General features: G+C 38.8%; 1 pseudogene; it reads left to right on the forward strand.

The window, feature by feature from the left end:
* The first annotated feature begins 10,882 nt into the window (after positions 1-10,882).
* LOC144224929 (heterogeneous nuclear ribonucleoprotein A1-like) lies at positions 10,883-11,791 on the forward strand (annotated as a pseudogene).
* Positions 11,792-12,329: the final 538 nt, after the last annotated feature.

Here is a 12,329-nt window from a genome sequence, read left to right on the forward strand (position 1 = left end):
TCATAAATCCATGTGTGTACTTAGAAATGGAAAGGATCAAAGTAGACATCTCAGCCTATCTTCAGTTTGTATCTGGGGAAACAGGCTGAGAGAGGTGAAGATCTCTGTGCAAATATCTGCCATTGCCCTCAAGCTCCAAAACAAATAAGACCACATGCTCAGAGCAGATAGGAAAGCCAAGCACTTTATCTTATTTGTCTCAGAATTAACACAAGTGGATTATAAATAATTTTAGCATCCAAAGGGGATGGTCATTATCTCTTAATTACGGAGATGTTTTGATTTGACTTTGTTTTTTGCTGAGATGCATCCTACTTGATAAGGAGCAAAGGGGACGAGGCGTATCCGAGGCGTATCCACGTAGGAGCCTGCAGAAATTTCCCTATCTATAAGGGAAACTCTGACAGTCGTCTCAAATGCCAGTAGGTATGGCCATTAGGGAAGGTGTAATAAGAGTGAAAGATCCTTATCTGTTTTCAAATAGAGGAAATCACTGAAAATTTAAAAAAAAATTTTAAACAGGTAGAGACCATTTCAAACTCATTTTCTTTAAGGCCTGGTTGAGAATCAATATTCCACGATTCTAAGCTGCACTAAAGTCTTGATTACCTGAGGCTTTTAAGGCAATGTATGGTACAAATTACCTAAAACAAAATGAAAGAGTTCAGATCCCCTTAAAAATTCTGTCCCAGTGAAAATCTTATTACAAAACGAAGTTTTCTAGGCCCAAGATGATGCCAGTTAATGTTCTGCAAAGTCTTTAAAAGTTTCAACAGAACAGGAGATCTTGACTAATTCAGTGGAATCTTCTACAATAAAGATATAATCTGCACGTGACTCTGAGTCTTAGCAAATTTGTTGTCCTCAATAAATTTGCCTCCCTAAATTGGTCTCTGTTTTGGAAGACTGTACCAGACTTGTCTTTGTATTCTGTGAGCTTGCTTTGTTAAGGTGCATTCCACTTACAACGTCTTGGATAGCCTCTCACGTATAAGCTCCAGCACAAAATCCCTGAGTGCCAAAGCCACACTCAGCTGTGGGTCTTTGTCCCTCAGGACGGAGGCCCCAGCATATTACTGGACCACAGATACTTTGGGACAGAAGTGGGAGAATCATAGCGCACCCCAGAATACTGACTATCTGCTCTCCCTTATATGGAGACTGAAAGGAACATCCAGAAGAATCTATCAAATGGCAATTTACTCTGTATGGGGCTGGACAGTAGGAGAAGGATTGAGAGGGAAAGAGCCAGATGGCTGCTGTCAAGTGACTGGCTGAGTGAGTGTGGTGATGGTGAAGAGGGGCTTTTTCAGCTCTTGGGGGTAATCTCCACCCTCCCTGCTGCCATTGCTTCCTTATCCCCTCCCAGCACCTGCTTCCCAATGCGTCAGGAGGCCCAGAAGTGCAGGCCCTCGAGCCGCTGCTCACATTCTCCATACCTGTTGTGGAGCTCTGCTCAAGGCTGTCAAGGTTAATTTCAAGGGATGCTCTCAGTTGTCACAACTGTGTTCCTTTTTATTGGAGTTATTACAAAGCTTGAATGACATCAGGCATCACGTTTCTTCTTCAAAGAACGTAGCTTTAAAGTGAGAAAATCTAGCTTCACGTCGACGTTTCTCAGCTTTATTAATTTATTAAGGAATCTTACATCAACTCTACAAAACCTAAACCAGGGCTCCCTTAGAAGCAGCCAACGTGCACATGCATGCACAGGTCCTTGATGGCATTTTTAGGCCAACATATTGTGACTCCTTCTCATTTATTAAAGGCTTGCCTGGAGCTGGTATTGTCTCACTCAGCTGAAAAACATTCATCTCTCCTCTTGCCTGCTCTCAAAATAAAGGCTCAGAGAGGTGTCCGATAGACCAGAACCATTCTTTTGTGTCTATTTACTGTACTTCAACCCAGGTTTCCTTATCTTATGAGCAAGAAGTGTACTCTTAAGAAATAAACCTCACCAGTTCCAAAGCTGGTAAATTGCTTTTGTCAGGTCTCTGCTGACCTTCTGAAAAACAATCCGCTGGTGTAAGCTGACAAAGGCGTGCTTATTCTGACCTTCTCCTTACCTAGGCAGAGGAAATTTTCTTTCACTCATCCATGAGAATGTTCTTTACATTTTTCAGGGGATCAGCAAGGTGACAGGTGGTTTGCAAAGCCCAACATGATTATTATTTTTCTAAATCATACTTGTTCCAACTTCAGTTTTTTTCCCCTGATATTCACATGATTCCTGTTTAACCAAACCTCCCACATCCATGAGCTAATAAAAGTGTCACGCAGATTGTTACAAAGAACTATTGTTATTTACAAGTCTACATTTTCTGTGAAATCAAAACACAATAAAGTGAATTTTCAGTGTTGACTTTGTTATTTTAAACTTGTGATAGTCTTGCCAAACCCTCTGGTGAAAAGAAATCCCTGAAGGTTATGGGAATTATTCCCTTGTTTTTTCTCAGGACTACATGTAACACAAGTTGATGAAGAGGTGTCTTTCAAGTTTGTAAAGATTTTCAGGAGGACAATCAGCTTACCTTACTGATAAATACTCTCATGAATTCATGGTTAAGACTCCCATTCCTGACTGGAAAATTATTCCACATTTTCACCCTGTGTTCTCCCATGGTTACCACGGAAATGCTTACCCCCTCTAGGTGCCAGCATGCTTTGGCTGTGTTTATAGCTTCAGTGTCTCTCCATAGCAGCTAGACCTACCCCATTGACTTCTCTTAATTATTACTTTCCATGTAAGTGCTTGCTTTTGGCTTGCATGGTATTATTTTCAGCTTGATTAGAAACATACAAGATCCCTTGCCCCTTTATTGAGATCTGTATATCCTGATTTTGGGTGCTACTTCTACACAAGTAGCAAAAACCCAGAAAATGAAAATAAACTCTCCTCCAGCAAAGCAAATCCACCTAACATTTTCTCTTCCCTGATGAACTGTTTTGGGGTGACCTGGCTAAGCAAGGTGTTGACTCTGTAAGTCAAGTACCCTCAGGTGGCCCCATAGTCAGAGTCATTGTCCCTTTCAGAAACTCCCATGCTTGGATGATCTGCAGAGGAGGTGCTGATACATGTGTCTATGTGTGTTTTTCAAAAGAACATTTTCTCCCAAATATTTTTGCCCAAACATGATCAATGAGGTTTCCCTATTAGCTAACCCTTGGGTGAGAGGACTGTCGTACACATTGTAAGATCTTTAAAAACAACCCTCATCTCTCCCCACTAGATGCAAGAAGTTCTCTCCTGCTTCCCCGCTGTGACAACCAAACCAACAACATCCTCAGACATTGCTAGGTATTCCCTGTGAGAGGATAAGGAAGCAAAGTGTAAGACAAAACTGTTCCCAGTTGAGAGCCACTGATGTAACGCTTTGGGTCAAGACCTCTATTGAAATGCAAGCCATATACATTTCTGCCATTTTCATTTAGGCACACTTCACTGGGAGTGATGGCTTAATGGGATTAATTCTCAGCATTAATGCATGAGTCTAACTGTGAAGGAATATCTTGGAATGGGTGTAGTCATAGAACCCCTCAGCAGCATGGGGCAAATAAGACAGGTTGAGACGAACTTCACTGTGTCCTGGGAGGGTGAGAAAGCATGAGACCCCTGGGTTTCTGGAGAATCAAAGGAAGGATGGAAGCTTAACAAGGAGAAACAATAATATGATTTTGGAAGCTGAAGGCAAAAATCTTCATAGGAACTCCTCAGTTTCATGACACTCACTGGGAAAGAAAAGCACCAAGATGAGTCCTGGAAGGTGGAAAAGTGAGGATGTTATAGCTCTGCATAAAATAGTTGAGTAATTTTGAGTTTCTCAGGACAGAGAGGAGGGTGATCATAAAGAGGGGGCACTGAAAAACAGAAATACTGAGTTTCAAGTAAAAGACCAGACTCTCCAGTTTAAGACCAGGTTGGGTATCATTTGTGGGTTGATCATTGAACACCTGCCCCTACACACACACACACACACACACACACACACACACACACACACACTGACAGTTGTCACTATTACAGGTAACCTTAGCTTGTCTGGGTGGTGCTTTAGGAGCACAAAGCATATGCTATCTCATATGTGCCAGCAAAGAGTGGGAAAGGGAGAGCATGTTGGATGTAACACCAGGCAGAGTGGAGAAACAAACAGGCCTGGATGGCAGACCAAATAAAGGATAACCGCAGCTGGACAGAGGACTTGGTGAAAATGACAACTGGCTGAAAGAAGGAACTGGAAAGCCAGTCTTCTTCTACTTGACAGTTTTTCATGGGCCAGACTGAATTTATGTCTTAGGCTCCCACTGAAATAAAGACCAGAAAAAAACACTTGGATGAACAAATAACTTTTCATCTGCTCCCTCATGCTATTACCTACTCCTAGATAATATAGCATGATTAAAATCTGATCATGATCAATTTACCATTTACACTATTTTTGGACTCTTATCTTGATTTTGTAATTTCCGAGTAGTGACTGACCCTGTGAAAGCCCCTGTAATTGAATCATAGGCTCTGGATTTCCCCAGGCAGTCCACCCAATCCTATTTTAATAGCATTGTAGGCCTTCCTAAGTTCCACAGATGAGAGGAATCATATTACTGCCCGTAAACTCAGTTCAAATAATTAAATGACGAAGATGCATCCAATATCCAGTCAACCAGATTGCTCACACTGGTTACTTCGGCAGAGGCTGGGGAGCTTGGCAAACCCATCTGTGAATGTTTAGGGGCTTCATGTTACAGGTGGAGGTCACACACCAGCCGAACAAATAGCAGGAAATACAGAAAACGAAATCTGAATTGGAGTCTCCAAAAGTCTACCCACCCAAATAAACTTTGGCATCTGCCCCTTGATCATTATTCTCCAATAGTAATGACGACTTCATGAAAGGCCTTGAACTCTGAGTTGTCATTGTGGATTCATGCTTAATCAAGATAAATATTCCCAGCCTAAGAGTACAACTAGAAGAAGGGAGTACTGGTTTGCTTTTCTTATATATTGCAGTAACTATAAACAAGGCCTTATCTTCTCAGCAACTCTCAGGAAATAATAAGCACCAGAGTTTTGTGGGTATTTACACCAGCCCTTGGAGATTTTATTAGACTCATGATTCACAGATGAGAAATTTTCCTCTTCTACAGGGTTTAGTAACTGGAGTAAGAATTACTCAGTATACTGTACAGACAAATGTATTTGAATACTTCTGGCTATTAACCATTCATTTACTGGTGGTTTTCTTTTTTCTGAACTGACTGAATGCTTAAGTCAAGATGATCTCATTATCCCATTATTGTAGACATATACTTAAATGGTGTCCGAGAACAATGTTGTTCTGTCATACGGATAGGAGACATCAGCAGAGCAATGGCACTTCCAAGATTCTGAGACTAAAGATTTATGGAATCACAGAATGTCACATTTGGAAGGAACAATGCACATAATTTATTTTAACCTCACATTCTATTCCTGGGAAAACAAGAAATTTCATGGTTCAGATTGTGATATAAGCAAAATACTCTGAATCATCTTCAGGGAAGAAATGTTATTATTCATTCAATCAGTTTGTAGTGAGCATCTCCTGTGAGTCAGCTGCTGTGCTACAGTACTGGAAATACAGCAGTGACTAAGATAAATGTGCCCTTGCTCAGAGCCTTCTGGAAAGGCTAACACAGAACATGTGTACTTCACTTCTTACCTTACACGCACTTTCACATGCTTGGTTGGATTTAGTCCTTACAACTACCTTTAGATATAGATATTATTACCCTCTTTTAAAAGATGAGGCAATTCTAGAGAGATCTGGTAATCAGTCCAAGATCATAAAAAGACTTATAAGAAGTAGGGCCTGGGGGCGCCTGGGTGGCTTAGTCGGTTAAGCGTCCGACTTTCGCTTAGGTCATGATCTCGGGGTTCGTGGGTTCGAGCCTCCCGTCGGGCTCTGTGCTGCCAGCTCAGAGCCTGGAGCCTGTTTCAGAGTCTGTGACTCCCTCTCTCTCTGACACTCCCCTGCTCACGCTGTCTCTCTCTCTCTCTCCTAGAAATAAATTAAAAAAAAAATTAAAAAAAAAAAAAAGAAGTAGGGCCTGGATTCAAATATTTGTCTTCTAACTCTCATTCCGGTGTCCTTTCCAGTATATCAGAGCACCCTCTGATTAAAACTCAATCAGAAGTATTCTGTCCAGTGGGCTATTGAAAATGATTTGAGGGGCACCCGGGTGGCTCAGTTGGTTAAGCATCTGACTTTGGCTCAGGTCATGATCTCAAGGTTCATGAGTTCAAGCCCCACATCAGGCTCAGTGCTGACAGCTCAGTCTGGAGCCTGCTTCAGATTGTGTGTCTCCCTTTCTATTTTCCCCTCCCCTGTTCACACTCTGTCTCTCTCTCCCTCTCTCTTCCTCAAAAATAAATAAACATTGAAAAAAAAGAAAGAAACTAACTTGGTTTGTACAATGACCACATTTTCCAAACAAAAATTACAATGCATTGACCACAAATTTTTTTTATGATTTCTGGGTAAATTTATATGCAATCTGGAGAACAAATCATATGTAGATACCCATTTAACAAAGCTCTACCAGAATGTAAGTCACTTTTAATCATATACTTAACAAAGCACTTTTATTTAAATTAAAATGGTTTTTAAATTCTCCTAGAAAATCAGAAATTTCTAGTCATAAGAAATCTACTTTCCTATCATATGGAGATTCAACCCACAATTGCAGATGGTTACAAATATCATGGACCATTTCAAACATGGTATAAATCATGATTTATTTAACTTTTCCTCAAACACCTACCTAATGCTTAATTACTCAGGTTGAATTAACATATCAATATTTTTTAAAAATAGCTTTCATAACAGTCTTGCCCTCTTACACTGAGGAAAAGAGACAGTTAAAATTTCCTTAGCAACAATGCCCAAGAAAAAAATTTTCAAAATTTTATTAAATGGCACAATGTATTTTAAAATAGCTTTAAAGGCACAAAGTGCGTATAAATATGATATTAGCATCTATTAGGAATAATAATATTTTCACCTTGTTTAACATAAAGTATAAGTGGTCTTTCTCTCCATAAAGCAGACTGGGATGATTTGTATAATCCTAGATAATTAGATACTGTTTCTAGAAACAACAGGTGATCTTTCCTCTACTTTCTAATGTAGAAACAATCCAGGAGAGCTGGGGGTATTACCTGTTGTCAGCACTCACCTCCAATTGATCTCAAATCAATTTATCACTTGATCCAATCTTGTGTTTGGGATTTTTTTCTGGTAGTGGGACATTAGCAAAAGAATGTAAGAGATTCTCTTCAGAATGTAAGGGGTTCTCTTCAGAATGTAAGGGAACCAAGGACAAGTCCTTATAGGAATATCTGAGGAGTGTAGGAGAGGGAGAAAATTTTTTATTTAAATGAAATCTCAAATGATGGGTCAGGGGACAGGGTGGAGTATTTATCACAATTATTCAATAAGTGTATGGAATAGATTTACTTGCATGTTTATTCATGGTGGAAAAAAAACTGTCCCCAGATATACAATTTAATTTGTGAGAAGGCTGCTAAGAAATGTGAGATCATGGAGAAGGTGGTCCTTAAAATAAATAAANCCTTAAAATAAATAAATAAATAAATAAATAAATAAATAAATAAATAAAATTTAGGGAGTGTAGTCCAGCCTAGAATGTGATTCATTCTTTTGGAGCAATAAATAGAGTGAGATGGTGTCCAAAAGCAATTTTCCTATTTCTTGGACACGGAAGCACTTTTCTTTATAACAACTATAGCAGAATCAGATCCCCACATAGATTATATTGACAACAGTGAGGGGAACAACTCAGCCCCAAATGTTTTCCTTTCATCAACCTTGAGCTGGGTCTAAAACACTCACCTTTACCAATGCTGCCTGGGGGTTAAGAACCTATCTTCAAAATTTTTCTTTTAAAATGCATGAATGTTATTCAGTTTTCTTCCTTAATTCAACAATTATTTATTCAACAAATATCTGGCACAATTTACTACCTACCAAATATTTTCCCCAGGGTTGGGGAAACAGCACTGAGTAAAGTAAATGAAATAAATGAGACTTCTATTTCTGGTAATATGGCAAACTAAATAAGCTTTCTGATGCAAAATGCTTAGAAATTTGACATAAGTTAAAAGAAGCATGCTTTAAAATATATACATAAACTCTCCCCCTTCTGACCTTTAAATACAGGAAAGCTTCAGAGACTGAAAATGAAGAGGACACTGAAAACTCCAGCTTTGGTATCCTCAGTGGAGGCTTATTAATCTCCCTTTCTAGAAGACTAGGTTTTAAATTAAAGTCCAGGTCAGGGAAGGAAACAAGATTTTGCACCTTCTTGAAGCGAGGAGTTGAAATTAGGATACGGCATCCCATCCCTTCCCACATGAAGTCAGAACCTTCAAAGGCTATGCATTCGGTAAAGCAAAAATCTGACCACCAGCATAGGGAATCGATTGGGAACTAGTTTGCTATGAAATGGCATGAGGGTGGGAAAATAATTAATGAATTGAAATAAATTTATAGCCCTGACTATTTACAGTTATCAGCCTCTCTTGATTAGTTTGATGTTAGAATGAATATAACTTGTACACTTCAGGAATTGTCTAGCCAATAAATTAGCCTAAAACAAACAAAATCACTCTTGATTGAGGTGCTTAGCAGATACAAAAACAAAACCTCTTTGAGGGTCACATTTCAACCAGGCTGCAGAGGAGTCTTGCAAACCTGAGTTGATAACTTAAAATTACAAAATATACCACAAAATAAGCCACCATGACTGAGAGTCACAGAAGAAAACAAACCATACACTTAGATCCCCAAGAATATCAGATAATAAAATTATGATACACAGTCTATAAATTATGATACACAGTCTATAAAACAAATCTGATTAGGAATGATTTTTTTAAAAGGAAAATAAACTTGGCACAAAAACAGACACTTGGATCAATGGAACAGAATAGAGAACCCAGAAATGGACCCATAAACATATGGCCAACTAATTTTTGACAAAGTAGGAAAGAATATTCAATGGAATAAAGACAGTCTCTTCAGCAAGTGGTACCGGGAAAACTGGACAGCGATATGCAGAAAAATGAACCTGGACCACTTTTTTACACCATACACAAAACTAAACTCAAAATGGATGAAAGACCTACATGTAAGACAGGAAGTCATCAAAATCCTCGAGGACAAAGCAGGCAACAATCTCTTTGATCTTGGCTGCAGCAACTTCTTACTTAGCATGTCTCCAGAGGCAAGGGAAACAAAAGCAAAAATGACCTATTGGGGACTCATCAAAATAAAAAGCTTCTGCACAGCAAAGGAAACAATCAGCAAAACTAAAAGGCAACTGATGGAATGGGAGGAGATATTTGCAAAAGACATATCAGATAAAGGGTTAGTATCCAAAATCTATAAAGAACTTATCAAACTCAACACACAAAAATCAAATAATCCAGTGAAGAAATAGTCAAAAGACATGAATAGACACTTTTCCAAAGAAGACATCCAGATGGCTAATCGACACATAAAAAAATGCTCAACAGCACTCATCATCAGAGAGATACAGACCAAAACCACAATGAAATACCACCTGACACCTGTCAGAATGGCTAACATTAACAACTCAGGCAACAACAAGTGTTGACAAGGATGTGGAGAAAGAGGATCTCTTCTGCGCTGCTGGTGGGAATGCAAACTGGTGCAGCCTCTCTGGAAAACAGTAGGGAGCTTCCTCAAAAAATTAAACATAGAATTACCCTATGACCCAGAAACTGTACTACTAGGTATTTGTCCAAGGGATACAGTTATGCTGTTTTGAAGGGGCACATTCACTGCAATGTTTATAGCAGCACTATCAACAATAGCCAAAGTATGGAAAGAGCCCAAATGTCCATTGATGGATGAATGGAGAAAGAAGACGTGGTATATATATACAATGGAGCATTACTCAGCAGTCAAAAAGAATGAACTCTTGCCATTTGCAAGTCTGTGGATGGAACTAGAGGGTATTATGCTAAGTGAAATTAGTCAATCAGAGAAAGACAAATATCATATGACTTCACTCATATGAGGACTTTAAGACACAGAACAGATGAACACAAGGGAAGCAAAGCAAAGAGGGTATGAAAACAAGGAGGGGGACAAAACATAAGAGACTCTTAAATCATGAAAACAAACAAATGGTTACTGGAGGTGATGGGGCAGGAGGGATGGTCTAAATGGGTAGGGGGCATTAAGGAATCTACTCCTGAAATCATTGTTGTACTCTATTCTAACTAACTTGGATGTAAATTAAAAATGAATGAATGAATGAATGAATAAATAAATAAATAAATAAGTAGGGGCCACAGCAGCCTCCAGCCTGGGCTGGGAGTTGCCCAAGGCTGGTCATCTCCTCAAACCCTTTAGAGTCCTCTGGATGACCTGGGTCACCTTGCGGCACCATTTCTCAGGCTGGTATTCTATAGATTTTTCATATATACATAAAAACCAAACAGAACAGAAAATTCTGAAGCAAATTCAATGCAGTGCTAACCTGGGATATATTAAGGAGTTAGGCTTACAAGTTACTTACATTTCTTTTTCCAATTTTGCAAATAAATATAACAAATAGAATTTGTATTATATTTTTTAAATTTTTAAAAATAAAATAAAAGAAAAATGAATAATAAATATGAATAAAGTACATAATACTTAAAGGAAAAGGATTAAGCTAAAAATATTTGGAAAAGAACTAAAAAGAACATCCAGTAATTAAAAATATAACCTAATATATAGCCATGGATATTAAAACAGTGTTTTTCTGCTATAGCTGAGGAACCATTCTTCAACTCTTTCCTCCTGGCGCCATCATGTATAAATTGGAGTCTCTCAAGGAGCCCAAAGAACTGTAGAAGTTCTTCCTTAAAGATCTGAATGTTAAAATAACCAGCAGCAGACTGTGAAGCCTGAGTACCACTCAAAGATTGTGTGGTAATGAAAAATCCAAATACCAGACACTCTAGAAGCTCTGGGTATGTCACATATGCCATTGTGGTACAGGTATATGCAGTCATGAATGCAAGGCCACACAAGGTGAATGGAAGAGTCATAGAACCAAAGAGAGTTGTCTCGAGTGAAGATGTTTCAAGACCAGGTTCACAGTTACCTATGAAAATGACCTTTGTTAGTAGCATTAAAGATGGCCCTGAAGAACATCATGTAAGAGATTATTCTGAGCAATATACGAACACTGAGGTGATTGAAATCATTACTGACTAGGATGGTAACAAGAAGAGAGGTTTTCCTTTTGTAACCTTTGGTGACCATAACCCCATGGATAAGACTGTCATTCAGAAATACCATACTGTTAATAGTTATAACTGTAAAGTAATGAGAGTTCTGCTTAAGCAAGAGATGGCCAGTGTCTCATCTAAGTCAAAGAAGTTCTGAAAACTTCTGGCAGTGGTTGTGGAAGGTTTGTTAGAAGGAATGATAACTTTGGTCAGGGAAGAAACTTCAAAGGTTGTTATGGCTTTGGTGATGGTGGAAATGATGGCATTAATTGATTTGGTAATAATGGAAGCAGTTTTGGAGGTGGTAGAAGCTATAATAACTTTGAGAATTACAGCAATCAATCATCAAATTCTGGACCCATGAAGAAAGGAAACTTTTCTGGTTCTTTTGCTGGTGAAGGACAGCACTTTGCCAAACCACAAAACCAAGGTGGTTATGAGTGTCTAAGCAACACCAGTAGTTATGGCAGTGGCAGAAGATCTTAAGTACTACCAAGAAAAAAACTTAGCAGAAGAGGAGAGCCTGAGAAGTGACAGAAAAGCAATGGGTTACAATAGGTTTGTAAACTTAGCCCAATCACAGTGGCAGAGCCTAACTGCTACAAGAAAAAAAAATTTGTGACTAATTATATAACAAATATTTTAGTTTCTGTTCTCTGAAAAGTGAAAAGCACTTCAGCAAAAGGTTTTAATGTAGTTTTTTGTTGCTGGTCACATGTTGGTTGATAAGTATAATAGTTTGATCATGATGCTGATTATTGTGTCTTTTTAAAAAAAACTCAGTAGATGTGGTAAACAGAAAAGTAGATACACCTAAAGAGAGGGTTAGTGAAGTAGAAGATAGATCTAGGGAAATTACCCCAAAAGCTCTGCTCTGCTGCCCTGTTCTTTCCAAAGAAAAGTGCTCATAATGGGTTGATCTAATGACATCACAATGGAACCCACTCTTAGCCACTCAGTGGACCAGGTTCCTAAATAGACCCAGCAGCCTCGAGTGCTGAGAAAAAACATCCTAGAGCTGCAG

This window comes from Crocuta crocuta, unplaced genomic scaffold, assembly GCF_008692635.1.
Source record: "Crocuta crocuta isolate KB4526 unplaced genomic scaffold, BGI_CrCroc_1.0 scaffold452, whole genome shotgun sequence".
NCBI classification, from domain to species: Eukaryota; Metazoa; Chordata; class Mammalia; order Carnivora; family Hyaenidae; genus Crocuta; species Crocuta crocuta.